Source organism: Hippocampus zosterae, chromosome 2 (genome assembly GCF_025434085.1).
Source record: "Hippocampus zosterae strain Florida chromosome 2, ASM2543408v3, whole genome shotgun sequence".
Classification (NCBI taxonomy): domain Eukaryota; kingdom Metazoa; phylum Chordata; class Actinopteri; order Syngnathiformes; family Syngnathidae; genus Hippocampus; species Hippocampus zosterae.
Window position 1 is genome coordinate 229,210 of NC_067452.1, and position 18,302 is coordinate 247,511.

Genomic DNA, 18,302 nt, shown 5'->3' on the forward strand with positions numbered 1-18,302 from the left:
CAAAACGCCCACTAGTTCACTAGTAAGATCATTTTGACGCTTACTAGTGAACATGTAAGCCACAAAACGCTCACTAGTTCACTAGTAAGGTCATTTTGACGCTTACTCGTGAACATGTAAGCCACAAATTGTCACTAGTTCACTAGTAAGGTTATTTTGACGCTTACTAGTTAACATGTAAGCCACAGAACGCCCACTAGTTCACTAGTAAGATCATTTTGAGGCTTACTAGTGAATATGTAAGGCCATAAATGTGCCCACTAGTTCACTAGTAAGATCATTTTGACGCCTACTAGTGAACATGTAAGCCACAAAACACTCACTAGTTCACTAGTAAGGTCATTTTGACACTTACTAGTGAACATGTAAGCCACAAAACGCCCACTTGTTCACTAGTAAGATCATTTTGACGCTTACTAGTTAACATGTAAGCCACAAAACGCCCACTAGTTCACTAGTAAGATAATTTTGAGGCTTACTTGTTGACATGTAAGCCGCAAAACACCCACTAGTTCACTCGTAAGATCATTTTGAGGCTTACTTGTTGACATGTAAGCCGCAAAACACCCACTAGTTCACTCGTAAGATCATTTTGAGGCTTACTAGTCGACATGCAAGCCGCAAAACGCCCACTAGTTCACTAGTAAGGTCATTTTGACGCTTACTAGTGAACATGTAAGCCACAAAACGCCCACTAGTTCATTAGTAAGATCATTTTGAGGCTTACTTGTTGACATGTAAGCCGCAAAACGGCCACTAGTTCACTACTAAGATCATTTTGACGCTTACTCGTGAACATGTAAGCCACAAAACGCCCACTAGTTCACTGGAAAGATCATTTTGAGGCTTACTAGTGAACATGTAAGGCCATAAATGTGCCCACTAGTTCACTAGTAAGATCATTTTGACGCTTACTAGTTGACATGTAAGCCACAAAATCCCCACTAGTTCACTAGTAAGATCATTTTGAGGCTTACTAGTTGACATATAAGCCGCAAAACCCCCACTAGTTCACTGGTAAGATCATTTTGAGGCTTACTAGTGAACATGTAAGCCACAAAACGCCCACTAGTTCACTAGTAAGATCATTTTGAGGCTAACGAGTGAAGATGTAAGCCACAAAACGCCCACTAGTTCACTAGTAAGATCATTTTGAGGCTTACTAGTGAGCATGTAAGGCCATAAATGTGCCCACCTGTTCACTAGTAAGATCATTTTGACTCTTAATAGTGAACATGTAAGGCCATAAATGTGCCCACTAGTTCACTCGCAAGATCATTTTGAGGCTTGCTAGTTGACATGTAAGCCGCAAAACGCTCACTAGTTCACTAGTAAGGTCATTTTGACGCTTACTCGTGAACATGTAAGCCACAAATTGTCACTAGTTCACTAGTAAGATCATTTTGAGGCTTACTCGTTGACATGTAAGCCACAAAACGCTCACTAATTCACTAGTAAGGTCATTTTGACGCTTACTAGTGAACATGTAAGCCACAAAACGCCCACTAGTTCATTAGTAAGATCATTTTGAGGCTTACTTGTTGACATGTAAGCCGCAAAACGGCCACTAGTTCACTAGTAAGATCATTTTGACACTTACTCGTGAACATGTAAGCCACAAAACGCCCACTAGTTCACTAGTAAGATCATTTTGAGGCTTACTAGTGAACATTTAAGGCCATAAATGTGCCCACTAGTTCACTAGTAAGATCATTTTTAGGCTTACTAGTTGACATGTAAGCCACAAAATCCCCACTAGTTCACTAGTAAGATCATTTTGAGGCTTACTAGTTGACATATAAGCCGCAAAACCCCCACTAGTTCACTGGTAAGATCATTTTGAGGCTTACTAGTGAACATGTAAGGTCATAAATGTGCCCACTAGTTCACTAGTAAGATCATTTTGAGGCTTACTAGTTGACATGTAAGCCACAAAACGCCCACTAGTTCACTAGTAAGATCATTTTGAGGCTAACGAGTGAAGATGTAAGCCACAAAACGACCACTAGTTCACTAGTAAGATCATTTTGAGGCTTACTAGTGAACATGTAAGCCACAAAACGCCCACTAGTTCACTAGTAAAATCATTTTGACGCTTACCCGTGAACATGTAAGCCACAGAACGCCCACTAGTTCACTAGTAAGATCATTTTGAGGCTTACTAGTGAACATGTAAGGCCATAAATGTGCCCATTAGTTCACTAGTAAGATCATTTTGACGCCTACTAGTGAACATGTAAGCCACAAAACACTCACTAGTTCACTAGTAAGGTCATTTTGACACTTACTAGTGAACATGTAAGCCACAAAACGCTCACTAGTTCACTAGTAAGATCATTTTGAGGCTTACTAGTGAACATGTAAGGCCATAAATGTGCCCACTAGTTCACTAGTAAGGTCATTTTGAGGCTTAGTAGTTGACATGTAAGCCACAAAATGCCCACTAGTTCACTAGTAAGATCATTGTGAGGCTTACTAGTTGACATGTAAACCGCAAAACGCCCACTAGTTCATTAGTAAGATCATTTTGAGGCTTACTTGTTGACATGTAAGCCGCAAAACGCCCACTAGTTCACTCGTAAGATTATTTTGAGGCTTACTAGTTGACATGCAAGCCGCAAAACGCCCACTAGTTCACTAATAAGATCATTTTGACCTTTACTCGTGAACATGTAAGCCACAAAACGCCCACTAGTTCACTAGTAAGATCATTTTGAGGCTTACTAGTGAACATTTAAGGCCATAAATGTGACCACTAGTTCACTAGTAAGATCATTTTTAGGCTTACTAGTTGACATGTAAGCCACAAAATGCCCACTAGTTCATTAGTAAGATCATTTTGAGGCTTACTAGTTTACATGTAAGCCGCAAAACGCCCACTAGTTCACTGGTAAGATCATTTTGAGGCTTACTAGTGAACATGTAAGGCCATAAATGTGCCCACTAGTTCACTAGTAAGATCATTTTGAGGCTTGCTATTTGACATGTAAGCCACAAAACGCCCACTAGTTCACTAGTAAGATCATTGTGAGGCTTAATAGTGAACATGTAAGCCACAAAACGCTCACTAGTTCACAAGTAAGGTCATTGTGACGCTTACTAGTGAACATGTAAGCCACAAACGAACCCACTAGTTCACTATTAAGATCATTTTGAGGCTTACTAGTTGATATGTAAGCCGCAAAATGCCCACTAGCTCACTCGTAACATCATTTTGAGGCTTACTAGATGACATGAAAGCCGCAAAACGCCCACTAGTTCACGATGAAGATCATTTTCACGCTTCCTAGTGAACATGTAAGGCCATAAACGTGCCCACTAGTTCACTGGTAAGATCATTTTGACGCTTACTAGTGAACATGTAAGGCCATAAATGTGCCCATTAGTTCACTAGTAAGATGATTTTGAGGCTTACTAGTTGACATGTAAGCCACAAAATGCCCACTAGTTCTCTAGTAAGATCATTTTGAGGCTTACTAGTGAAGATGTAAGCCACAAAACGCCCACTTGTTCACTAGTAAGATCATTTTGACGCTTACTAGTGAACATGTAAGGCCATAAATGTGCCCACTAGTTCACTAGTAAGATCATTTTGACTCTTAGTAGTGAACATGTAAGGCCATAAATGTGCCCACTAGTTCACTAGTAAGATCATTTTGAGGCTTACTAGTTGACATATAAGCCACAAAACGCCCCTTAGCTCACTCGTAAGATCATTTTTACGCTTACTAGTGAACATGTAAGGCCATAAATGTGCCCACTAGTTCACTAGTAAGATCATTTTGACTCTTAATAGTGAACATGTAAGGCCATAAATGTGCCCACTAGTTCACTAGTAAGATCATTTTGAGGCTTGCTAGTTGACATGTAAGCCGCAAAGCGCTCACTAGTTCACTAGTAAGGTCATTTTGACGCTTACTCGTGAACATGTAAGCCACAAATTGTCACTAGTTCACTAGTAAGGTCATTTTGACCCTTACTAGTTAACATGTAAGCCACAAAACGCCCACTAGTTCACTAGTAAGATCATTTTGAGGCTTACTTGTTGACATGTAAGCCGCAAAACTCCCACTAGTTCACTCGTAAGATCATTTTGAGGCTTACTAGTTGACATGCAAGCCGCAAAACGCCCACTAGTTCACTAGTAAGATCATTTTGACGCTTACTAGTGAACATGTAAGGCCATAAGTGTGCCCACTAGTTCACTAGTAAGATCATTTTGAGGCTTACTCGTTGACATGTAAGCCACAAAACGCTCACTAATTCACTAGTAAGGTCATTTTGACGCTTACTAGTGAACATGTAAGCCACAAAACGCCCACTAGTTTATTAGTAAGATCATTTTGAGGCTTACTTGGTGACATGTAAGCCGCAAAACGGCCACCAGTTCACTAGTAAGATCATTTTGACGCTTACTCGTCAACATGTAAGCCACAAAACGCCCACTAGTTCACTGGTAAGATCATTTTGAGGCTTACTGGTGAACATGTAATGCCATAAATGTGCCCACTAGTTCACTGGTAAGATCATTTTGAGGCTTACTAGTTTACATGTAAGCCGCAAAACGCCCACTAGTTCACTGGTAAGATAATTTTGAGGCTTACTAGTTTACATGTAAGCCGTAAAAAGCCCACTAGTTCACTGGTAAGATCATTTTGAGGCTTACTAGTGAACATGTAAGGCCATAAATGTGCCCACTAGTTCACTAGTAAGATCATTTTGAGGCTTGCTATTTGACATGTAAGCCACAAAACGCCCACTAGTTCACTAGTAAGATCATTGTGAGGCTTAATAGTGAACATGTAAGCCACAAAACGCTCACTAGTTCACAAGTAAGGTCATTGTGACGCTTACTAGTGAACATGTAAGCCACAAAACGCCCACTAGTTCACTAGTAAAATCATTTTGAGGCTTACTAGTTGACATGTAAGCCGCAAAATGCCCACTAGCTCACTCGTAACATCATTTTGAGGCTTACTAGTTGACATGAAAGCCGCAAAACGCCCACTAGTTCACGATGAAGATCATTTTCACGCTTCCTAGTGAACATGTAAGGCCATAAACGTGCCCACTAGTTCACTGGTAAGATCATTTTGACGCTTACTAGTGAACATGTAAGGCCATAAATGTGCCCACTAGTTCACTAGTAAGATCATTTTGACTCTTAATAGTGAACATGTAAGGCCATAAATGTGCCCACTAGTTCACTAGTAAGATCATTTTGAGGCTTACTAGTGAACATGTAAGGCCATAAATGTGCCCCTTAGTTCACTCGTAAGATCATTTTGACGCTTACTAGTGAACATGTAAGGCCATAAACGTGCCCACTAGTTCACTGGTAAGATCATTTTGACGCTTACTAGTGAACATGTAAGGCCATAAATGTGCCCCTTAGTTCACTCGTAAGATCATTTTGACGCTTACTAGTGAACATGTAAGGCCATAAATGTGCCCACTAGTTCACTAGTAAGATCATTTTGACTCTTAATAGTGAACATGTAAGGCCATAAATGTGCCTACTAGTTCACTAGTAAGATCATTTTGAGGCTTGCTAGTTGACATGTAAGCCGCAAAGCGCTCACTAGTTCACTAGTAAGGTCATTTTGACGCTTACTCGTGAACATGTAAGCCACAAATTGTCACTAGTTCACTAGTAAGGTCATTTTGACGCTTACTAGTTAACATGTAAGCCACAAAACGCCCACTAGTTCACTAGTAAGATCATTTTGAGGCTTACTTGTTGACATGTAAGCCGCAAAAAAACCCACTAGTTCACTCGTAAGATCATTTTGAGGCTTACTAGTTGACATGCAAGCCGCAAAACGCCCACTAGTTCACTAGTAAGATCATTTTGACGCTTACTAGTGAACATGTAAGGCCATAAATGTGCCCACTAGTTCACTAGTAAGATCATTTTGAGGCTTACTCGTTGACATGTAAGCCACAAAACGCTCACTAATTCACTAGTAAGGTCATTTTGACGCTTACTACTGAACATGTAAGCCACAAAACGCCCACTAGTTCATTAGTAAGATCATTTTGAGGCTTACTTGTTGACATGTAAGCCGCAAAACGGCCACTAGTTCACTAGTAAGATCATTTTGACGCTTACTCGTGAACATGTAAGCCACAAAACGCCCACTAGTTCACTGGAAAGATCATTTTGAGGCTTACTAGTGAACATGTAAGGCCATAAATGTGCCCACTAGTTCACTAGTAAGATCATTTTGACGCTTACTAGTTGACATGTAAGCCACAAAATCCCCACTAGTTCACTAGTAAGATCATTTTGAGGCTTACTAGTTGACATATAAGCCGCAAAACCCCCACTAGTTCACTGGTAAGATCATTTTGAGGCTTACTAGTGAACATGTAAGCCACAAAACGCCCACTAGTTCACTAGTAAGATCATTTTGAGGCTAACGAGTGAAGATGTAAGCCACAAAACGCCCACTAGTTCACTAGTAAGATCATTTTGAGGCTTACTAGTGAGCATGTAAGGCCATAAATGTGCCCACCTGTTCACTAGTAAGATCATTTTGACTCTTAATAGTGAACATGTAAGGCCATAAATGTGCCCACTAGTTCACTCGCAAGATCATTTTGAGGCTTGCTAGTTGACATGTAAGCCGCAAAACGCTCACTAGTTCACTAGTAAGGTCATTTTGACGCTTACTACTGAACATGTAAGCCACAAAACGCCCACTAGTTCATTAGTAAGATCATTTTGAGGCTTACTTGTTGACATGTAAGCCGCAAAACGGCCACTAGTTCACTAGTAAGATCATTTTGACGCTTACTCGTGAACATGTAAGCCACAAAACGCCCACTAGTTCACTGGAAAGATCATTTTGCGGCTTACTAGTGAACATGTAAGGCCATAAATGTGCCCACTAGTTCACTAGTAAGATCATTTTGACGCTTACTAGTTGACATGTAAGCCACAAAATCCCCACTAGTTCACTAGTAAGATCATTTTGAGGCTTACTAGTTGACATATAAGCCGCAAAACCCCCACTAGTTCACTGGTAAGATCATTTTGAGGCTTACTAGTGAACATGTAAGCCACAAAACGCCCACTAGTTCACTAGTAAGATCATTTTGAGGCTAACGAGTGAAGATGTAAGCCACAAAACGCCCACTAGTTCACTAGTAAGATCATTTTGAGGCTTACTAGTGAGCATGTAAGGCCATAAATGTGCCCACCTGTTCACTAGTAAGATCATTTTGACTCTTAATAGTGAACATGTAAGGCCATAAATGTGCCCACTAGTTCACTCGCAAGATCATTTTGAGGCTTGCTAGTTGACATGTAAGCCGCAAAACGCTCACTAGTTCACTAGTAAGGTCATTTTGACGCTTACTCGTGAACATGTAAGCCACAAATTGTCACTAGTTCACTAGTAAGATCATTTTGAGGCTTACTCGTTGACATGTAAGCCACAAAACGCTCACTAATTCACTAGTAAGGTCATTTTGACGCTTACTAGTGAACATGTAAGCCACAAAACGCCCACTAGTTCATTAGTAAGATCATTTTGAGGCTTACTTGTTGACATGTAAGCCGCAAAACGGCCACTAGTTCACTAGTAAGATCATTTTGACACTTACTCGTGAACATGTAAGCCACAAAACGCCCACTAGTTCACTAGTAAGATCATTTTGAGGCTTACTAGTGAACATTTAAGGCCATAAATGTGCCCACTAGTTCACTAGTAAGATCATTTTTAGGCTTACTAGTTGACATGTAAGCCACAAAATCCCCACTAGTTCACTAGTAAGATCATTTTGAGGCTTACTAGTTGACATATAAGCCGCAAAACCCCCACTAGTTCACTGGTAAGATCATTTTGAGGCTTACTAGTGAACATGTAAGGTCATAAATGTGCCCACTAGTTCACTAGTAAGATCATTTTGAGGCTTACTAGTTGACATGTAAGCCACAAAACGCCCACTAGTTCACTAGTAAGATCATTTTGAGGCTAACGAGTGAAGATGTAAGCCACAAAACGCCCACTAGTTCACTAGTAAGATCATTTTGAGGCTTACTAGTGAACATGTAAGCCACAAAACGCCCACTAGTTCACTAGTAAAATCATTTTGAAGCTTACCCGTGAACATGTAAGCCACAGAACGCCCACTAGTTCACTAGTAAGATCATTTTGAGGCTTACTAGTGAACATGTAAGGCCATAAATGTGCCCATTAGTTCACTAGTAAGATCATTTTGACGCCTACTAGTGAACATGTAAGCCACAAAACACTCACTAGTTCACTAGTAAGGTCATTTTGACACTTACTAGTGAACATGTAAGCCACAAAACGCTCACTAGTTCACTAGTAAGATCATTTTGAGGCTTACTAGTGAACATGTAAGGCCATAAATGTGCCCACTAGTTCACTAGTAAGGTCATTTTGAGGCTTAGTAGTTGACATGTAAGACACAAAATGCCCACTAGTTCACTAGTAAGATCATTGTGAGGCTTACTAGTTGACATGTAAACCGCAAAACGCCCACTAGTTCATTAGTAAGATCATTTTGAGGCTTACTTGTTGACATGTAAGCCGCAAAACGCCCACTAGTTCACTCGTAAGATCATTTTGAGGCTTACTAGTTGACATGCAAGCCGCAAAACGCCCACTAGTTCACTAATAAGATCATTTTGACCCTTACTCGTGAACATGTAAGCCACAAAACGCCCACTAGTTCACTAGTAAGATCATTTTGAGGCTTACTAGTGAACATTTAAGGCCATAAATGTGCCCACTAGTTCACTAGTAAGATCATTTTTAGGCTTACTAGTTGACATGTAAGCCACAAAATGCCCACTAGTTCACTAGTAAGATCATTTTGAGGCTTACTAGTTTACATGTAAGCCGCAAAACGCCCACTAGTTCACTGGTAAGATCATTTTGAGGCTTACTAGTGAACATGTAAGGCCATAAATGTGCCCACTAGTTCACTAGTAAGATCATTTTGAGGCTTGCTATTTGACATGTAAGCCACAAAACGCCCACTAGTTCACTAGTAAGATCATTGTGAGGCTTAATAGTGAACATGTAAGCCACAAAACGCTCACTAGTTCACAAGTAAGGTCATTGTGACGCTTACTAGTGAACATGTAAGCCACAAAAGAACCCACTAGTTCACTATTAAGATCATTTTGAGGCTTACTAGTTGATATGTAAGCCGCAAAATGCCCACTAGCTCACTCGTAACATCATTTTGAGGCTTACTAGTTGACATGAAAGCCGCAAAACGCCCACTAGTTCACGATGAAGATCATTTTCACGCTTCCTAGTGAACATGTAAGGCCATAAACGTGCCCACTAGTTCACTGGTAAGATCATTTTGACGCTTACTAGTGAACATGTAAGGCCATAAATGTGCCCATTAGTTCACTAGTAAGATGATTTTGAGGCTTACTAGTTGACATGTAAGCCACAAAATGCCCACTAGTTCTCTAGTAAGATCATTTTGAGGCTTACTAGTGAAGATGTAAGCCACAAAACGCCCACTTGTTCACTAGTAAGATCATTTTGACGCTTACTAGTGAACATGTAAGGCCATAAATGTGCCCACTAGTTCACTAGTAAGATCATTTTGACTCTTAGTAGTGAACATGTAAGGCCATAAATGTGCCCACTAGTTCACTAGTAAGATCATTTTGAGGCTTACTAGTTGACATATAAGCCACAAAACGCCCCTTAGCTCACTCGTAAGATCATTTTTACGCTTACTAGTGAACATGTAAGGCCATAAATGTGCCCACTAGTTCACTAGTAAGATCATTTTGACTCTTAATAGTGAACATGTAAGGCCATAAATGTGCCCACTAGTTCACTAGTAAGATCATTTTGAGGCTTGCTAGTTGACATGTAAGCCGCAAAGCGCTCACTAGTTCACTAGTAAGGTCATTTTGACGCTTACTCGTGAACATGTAAGCCACAAATTGTCACTAGTTCACTAGTAAGGTCATTTTTACGCTTACTAGTTAACATGTAAGCCACAAAACGCCCACTAGTTCACTAGTAAGATCATTTTGAGGCTTACTTGTTGACATGTAAGCCGCAAAACTCCCACTAGTTCACTCGTAAGATCATTTTGAGGCTTACTAGTTGACATGCAAGCCGCAAAACGCCCACTAGTTCACTAGTAAGATCATTTTGACGCTTACTAGTGAACATGTAAGGCCATAAGTGTGCCCACTAGTTCACTAGTAAGATCATTTTGAGGCTTACTCGTTGACATGTAAGCCACAAAACGCTCACTAATTCACTAGTAAGGTCATTTTGACGCTTACTAGTGAACATGTAAGCCACAAAACGCCCACTAGTTTATTAGTAAGATCATTTTGAGGCTTACTTGGTGACATGTAAGCCGCAAAACGGCCACCAGTTCACTAGTAAGATCATTTTGACGCTTACTCGTCAACATGTAAGCCACAAAACGCCCACTAGTTCACTGGTAAGATCATTTTGAGGCTTACTGGTGAACATGTAAGGCCATAAATGTGCCCACTAGTTCACTGGTAAGATCATTTTGAGGCTTACTAGTTTACATGTAAGCCGCAAAACGCCCACTAGTTCACTGGTAAGATAATTTTGAGGCTTACTAGTTTACATGTAAGCCGCAAAAAGCCCACTAGTTCACTGGTAAGATCATTTTGAGGCTTACTAGTGAACATGTAAGGCCATAAATGTGCCCACTAGTTCACTAGTAAGATCATTTTGAGGCTTGCTATTTGACATGTAAGCCACAAAACGCCCACTAGTTCACTAGTAAGATCATTGTGAGGCTTAATAGTGAACATGTAAGCCACAAAACGCTCACTAGTTCACAAGTAAGGTCATTGTGACGCTTACTAGTGAACATGTAAGCCACAAAAGAACCCACTAGTTCACTATTAAGATCATTTTGAGGCTTACTAGTTGACATGTAAGCCGCAAAATGCCCACTAGCTCAAACGTAACATCATTTTGAGGCTTACTAGTTGACATGAAAGCCGCAAAACGCCCACTAGTTCACGATGAAGATCATTTTCACGCTTCCTAGTGAACATGTAAGGCCATAAACGTGCCCACTAGTTCACTGGTAAGATCATTTTGACGCTTACTAGTGAACATGTAAGGCCATAAATGTGCCCACTAGTTCACTAGTAAGATCATTTTGACTCTTAATAGTGAACATGTAAGGCCATAAATGTGCCCACTAGTTCACTAGTAAGATCATTTTGAGGCTTACTAGTTGACATATAAGCCGCAAAACGCCCCTTAGTTCACTCGTAAGATCATTTTGACGCTTACTAGTGAACATGTAAGGCCATAAATGTGCCCACTAGTTCACTAGTAAGATCATTTTGACTCTTAATAGTGAACATGTAAGGCCATAAATGTGCCCACTAGTTCACTAGTAAGATCATTTTGAGGCTTGCTAGTTGACATGTAAGCCGCAAAGCGCTCACTAGTTCACTAGTAAGGTCATTTTGACGCTTACTCGTGAACATGTAAGCCACAAATTGTCACTAGTTCACTAGTAAGGTCATTTTGACGCTTACTAGTTAACATTTAAGCCACAAAACGCCCACTAGTTCACTAGTAAGATCATTTTGAGGCTTACTTGTTGACATGTAAGCCGCAAAAAAACCCACTAGTTCACTCGTAAGATCATTTTGAGGCTTACTAGTTGACATGCAGGCCGCAAAACGCCCACTAGTTCACTAGTAAGATCATTTTGACGCTTACTAGTGAACATGTAAGGCCATAAATGTGCCCACTAGTTCACTAGTAAGATCATTTTGAGGCTTACTCGTTGACATGTAAGCCACAAAACGCTCACTAATTCACTAGTAAGGTCATTTTGACGCTTACTACTGAACATGTAAGCCACAAATTGTCACTAGTTCACTAGTAAGGTCATTTTGACGCTTACTAGTTAACATGTAAGCCACAAAACGCCCACTAGTTCACTAGTAAGATCATTTTGAGGCTTACTTGTTGACATGTAACCCGCAGAACACCCACTAGTTCACTCGTAAGATCATTTTGAGGCTTACTAGTTGACATGCAAGCCGCAAAACGCCCACTAGTTCACTAGTAAGATCATTTTGACGCTTACTAGTGAACATGTAAGGCCATAAATGTGCCCACTAGTTCACTAGTAAGATCATTTTGAGGCTTACTCGTCTACATGTAAGCCACAAAACGCTCACTAATTCACTAGTAAAGTCATTTTGACGCTTACTAGTGAACATGTAAGCCACAAAACGCCCACTAGTTTATTAGTAAGATCATTTTGAGGCTTACTTGGTGACATGTAAGCCGCAAAACGGCCACCAGTTCACTAGTAAGATCATTTTGACGCTTACACGTCAACATGTAAGCCACAAAACGCCCACTAGTTCACTGGTAAGATCATTTTGAGGCTTACTGGTGAACATGTAAGGCCATAAATGTGCCCACTAGTTCACTGGTAAGATCATTTTGAGGCTTACTAGTTGACATGTAAGCCACAAAATGCCCACTAGTTCACTAGTAAGATCATTTTGAGGCTTACTAGTTGACATGTAAGCCGCAAAACGCCCACTAGTTCACTACTAAGATCATTTTGACGCTTACTAGTGAACATGTAAGGCCATAAATGTGCCCATTAGTTCACTAGTAAGATCATTTTGAGGCTTACTAGTTGACATGTAAGCCACAAAATTCCCACTAGTTCTCTAGTAAGATCATTTTGAGGCTTACTAGTGAAGATGTAAGCCACAAAACGCCCACTTGTTCACTAGTAAGATCATTTTGACGCTTACTAGTGAACATGTAAGGCCATAAATGTGCCCACTAGTACACTAGTAAGATCATTTTGACTCTTAATAGTGAACATGTAAGGCCATAAATGTGCCCACTAGTTCACTAGTAAGATCATTTTGAGGCTTACTAGGTGACATATAAGCCGCAATACGCCCCTTAGCTCACTCGTAAGATCATTTTGAGGCTTGCTAGTTGACATGTAAGCCGCAAAACGCTCACTAGTTCACTAGTAAGGTCATTTTGACGCTTACTCGTGAACTTTTAAGCCACAAATTGTCACTAGTTCACTAGTAAGGTCATTTTGACGCTTACTAGTTAACATGTAAGCCGCAAAACGCCCACTAGTTCACTAGTAAGATCATTTTGAGGCTTACTTGTTGACATGTAAGCCGCAAAACACCCACTAGTTCACTCGTAAGATCATTTTGAGGCTTAGTAGTGAACATGTAAGGCCATAAATGTGCCCATTAGTTCACTAGTAAGATCATTTTGACGCCTACTAGTGAACATGTAAGCCACAAAACACTCACTAGTTCACTAGTAAGGTCATTTTGACACTTACTAGTGAACATGTAAGCCACAAAACGCTCACTAGTTCACTAGTAAGATCATTTTGAGGCTTACTAGTGAACATGTAAGGCCATAAATGTGCCCACCAGTTCACTAGTAAGGTCATTTTGAGGCTTAGTAGTTGACATGTAAGCCACAAAATGCCCACTAGTTCACTAGTAAGATCATTGTGAGGCTTACTAGTTGACATGTAAACCGCAAAACGCCCACTAGTTCATTAGTAAGATCATTTTGAGGCTTACTAGTTGACATGCAAGCCGCAAAACGCCCACTAGTTCACTAATAAGATCATTTTGACCCTTACTCGTGAACATGTAAGCCACAAAACGCCCACTAGTTCACTAGTAAGATCATTTTGAGGCTTACTAGTGAACATTTAAGGCCATAAATGTGCCCACTAGTTCACTAGTAAGATCATTTTTAGGCTTACTAGTTGACATGTATGCCACAAAATGCCCACTAGTTCACTAGTAAGATCATTTTGAGGCTTACTAGTTTACATGTAAGCCGCAAAACGCCCACTAGTTCACTGGTAAGATCATTTTGAGGCTTACTAGTGAACATGTAAGGCCATAAATGTGCCCACTAGTTCACTAGTAAGATCATTTTGAGGCTTGCTATTTGACATGTAAGCCACAAAACGCCCACTAGTTCACTAGTAAGATCATTGTGAGGCTTAATAGTGAACATGTAAGCCACAAAACGCTCACTAGTTCACAAGTAAGGTCATTGTGACGCTTACTAGTGAACATGTAAGCCACAAAAGAACCCACTAGTTCACTATTAAGATCATTTTGAGGCTTACTAGTTGATATGTAAGCCGCAAAATGCCCACTAGCTCACTCGTAACATCATTTTGAGGCTTACTAGTTGACATGAAAGCCGCAAAACGCCCACTAGTTCACGATGAAGATCATTTTCACGCTTCCTAGTGAACATGTAAGGCCATAAACGTGCCCACTAGTTCACTGGTAAGATCATTTTGACGCTTACTAGTGAACATGTAAGGCCATAAATGTGCCCATTAGTTCACTAGTAAGATGATTTTGAGGCTTACTAGTTGACATGTAAGCCACAAAATGCCCACTAGTTCTCTAGTAAGATCATTTTGAGGCTTACTAGTGAAGATGTAAGCCACAAAACGCCCACTTGTTCACTAGTAAGATCATTTTGACGCTTACTAGTGAACATGTAAGGCCATAAATGTGCCCACTAGTTCACTAGTAAGATCATTTTGACTCTTAGTAGTGAACATGTAAGGCCATAAATGTGCCCACTAGTTCACTAGTAAGATCATTTTGAGGCTTACTAGTTGACATATAAACCACAAAACGCCCCTTAGCTCACTCGTAAGATCATTTTTACGCTTACTAGTGAACATGTAAGGCCATAAATGTGCCCACTAGTTCACTAGTAAGATCATTTTGACTCTTAATAGTGAACATGTAAGGCCATAAATGTGCCCACTAGTTCACTAGTAAGATCATTTTGAGGCTTGCTAGTTGACATGTAAGCCGCAAAGCGCTCACTAGTTCACTAGTAAGGTCATTTTGACGCTTACTCGTGAACATGTAAGCCACAAATTGTCACTAGTTCACTAGTAAGGTCATTTTGACGCTTACTAGTTAACATGTAAGCCACAAAACGCCCACTAGTTCACTAGTAAGATCATTTTGAGGCTTACTTGTTGACATGTAAGCCGCAAAACTCCCACTAGTTCACTCGTAAGATCATTTTGAGGCTTACTAGTTGACATGCAAGCCGCAAAACGCCCACTAGTTAACTAGTAAGATCATTATGACGCTTACTAGTGAACATGTAAGGCCATAAGTGTGCCCACTAGTTCACTAGTAAGATCATTTTGAGGCTTACTCGTTGACATGTAAGGCACAAAACGCTCACTAATTCACTAGTAAGGTCATTTTGACGCTTACTAGTGAACATGTAAGCCACAAATTGTCACTAGTTCACTAGTAAGGTCATTTTGACGCTTACTAGTTAACATGTAAGCCACAAAACGCCCACTAGTTCACTAGTAAGATCATTTTGAGGGTTACTTGTTGACATGTAAGCCGCAAAACACCCACTAGTTCACTCGTAAGATCATTTTGAGGCTTACTAGTTGACATGCAAGCCGCAAAACGCCCACTAGTTCACTAGTAAGATCATTTTGACGCTTACTAGTGAACATGTAAGGCCATAAATGTGCCCACTAGTTCACTAGTAAGATCATTTTGAGGCTTACTCGTTGACATGTAAGCCACAAAACGCTCACTAATTCACTAGTAAGGTCATTTTGACGCTTACTAGTGAACATGTAAGCCACAAAACGCCCACTAGTTTATTAGTAAGATCATTTTGAGGCTTACTTGGTGACATGTAAGCCGCAAAACGGCCACCAGTTCACTAGTAAGATCATTTTGACGCTTACTCGTCAACATGTAAGCCACAAAACGCCCACTAGTTCACTGGTAAGATCATTTTGAGGCTTACTGGTGAACATGTAAGGCCATAAATGTGCCCACTAGTTCACTGGTAAGATCATTTTGAGGCTTACTAGTTTACATGTAAGCCGCAAAACGCCCACTAGTTCACTGGTAAGATCATTTTGAGGCTTACTAGTTTACATGTAAGCCGCAAAAAGCCCACTAGTTCACTGGTAAGATCATTTTGAGGCTTACTAGTGAACATGTAAGGCCATAAATGTGCCCACTAGTTCACTAGTAAGATCATTTTGAGGCTTGCTATTTGACATGTAAGCCACAAAACGCCCACTAGTTCACTAGTAAGATCATTGTGAGGCTTAATAGTGAACATGTAAGCCACAAAACGCTCACTAGTTCACAAGTAAGGTCATTGTGACGCTTACTAGTGAACATGTAAGCCACAAAAGAACCCACTAGTTCACTATTAAGATCATTTTGAGGCTTACTAGTTGACATGTAAGCCGCAAAATGCCCACTAGCTCACTCGTAACATCATTTTGAGGCTTACTAGTTGACATGAAAGCCGCAAAACGCCCACTAGTTCACGATGAAGATCATTTTCACGCTTCCTAGTGAACATGTAAGGCCATAAACGTGCCCACTAGTTCACTGGTAAGATCATTTTGACGCTTACTAGTGAACATGTAAGGCCATAAATGTGCCCACTAGTTCACTAGTAAGATCATTTTGACTCTTAATAGTGAACATGTAAGGCCATAAATGTGCCCACTAGTTCACTAGTAAGATCATTTTGAGGCTTACTAGTTGACATATAAGCCGCAAAACGCCCCTTAGCTCACTCGTAAGATCATTTTGCGCTTACTAGTGAACATGTAAGGCCATAAATGTGCCCACTAGTTCACTAGTAAGATCATTTTGACTCTTAATAGTGAACATGTAAGGCCATAAATGTGCCCACTAGTTCACTAGTAAGATCATTTTGAGGCTTGCTAGTTGACATGTAAGCCGCAAAGCGCTCACTAGTTCACTAGTAAGGTCATTTTGACGCTTACCCGTGAACATGTAAGCCACAAATTGTCACTAGTTCACTAGTAAGGTCATTTTGACGCTTACTAGTTAACATGTAAGCCACAAAACGCCCACTAGTTCACTAGTAAGATCATTTTGAGGCTTACTTGTTGACATGTAAGCCGCAAAAAAACCCACTAGTTCACTCGTAAGATCATTTTGAGGCTTACTAGTTGACATGCAAGCCGCAAAACGCCCACTAGTTCACTAGTAAGATCATTTTGACGCTTACTAGTGAACATGTAAGGCCATAAATGTGCCCACTAGTTCACTAGTAAGATCATTTTGAGGCTTACTCGTTGACATGTAAGCCACAAAACGCTCACTAATTCACTAGTAAGGTCATTTTGACGCTTACTACTGAACATGTAAGCCACAAATTGTCACTAGTTCACTAGTAAGGTCATTTTGACGCTTACTAGTTAACATGTAAGCCACAAAACGCCCACTAGTTCACTAGTAAGATCATTTTGAGGCTTACTTGTTGACATGTAAGCCGCAAAACACCCACTAGTTCACTCGTAAGATCATTTTGAGGCTTACTAGTTGACATGCAAGCCGCAAAACGCCCACTAGTTCACTAGTAAGATCATTTTGACGCTTACTAGTGAACATGTAAGGCCATAAATGTGCCCACTAGTTCACTAGTAAGATCATTTTGAGGCTTACTCGTTGACATGTAAGCCACAAAACGCTCACTAATTCACTAGTAAGGTCATTTTGACGCTTACTAGTGAACATGTAAGCCACAAAACGCCCACTAGTTTATTAGTAAGATCATTTTGAGGCTTACTTGGTGACATGTAAGCCGCAAAACGGCCACCAGTTCACTAGTAAGATCATTTTGACGCTTACACGTCAACATGTAAGCCACAAAACGCCCACTAGTTCACTGGTAAGATCATTTTGAGGCTTACTGGTGAACATGTAAGGCCATAAATGTGCCCACTAGTTCACTGGTAAGATCATTTTGAGGCTTACTAGTTGACATGTAAGCCACAAAATGCCCACTAGTTCACTAGTAAGATCATTTTGAGGCTTACTAGTTGACATGTAAGCCGCAAAACGCCCACTAGTTCACTAGTAAGATCATTTTGACGCTTACTAGTGAACATGTAAGGCCATAAATGTGCCCATTAGTTCACTAGTAAGATCATTTTGAGGCTTACTAGTTGACATGTAAGCCACAAAATTCCCACTAGTTCTCTAGTAAGATCATTTTGAGGCTTACTAGTGAAGATGTAAGCCACAAAACGCCCACTTGTTCACTAGTAAGATCATTTTGACGCTTACTAGTGAACATGTAAGGCCATAAATGTGCCCACTAGTACACTAGTAAGATCATTTTGACTCTTAATAGTGAACATGTAAGGCCATAAATGTGCCCACTAGTTCACTAGTAAGATCATTT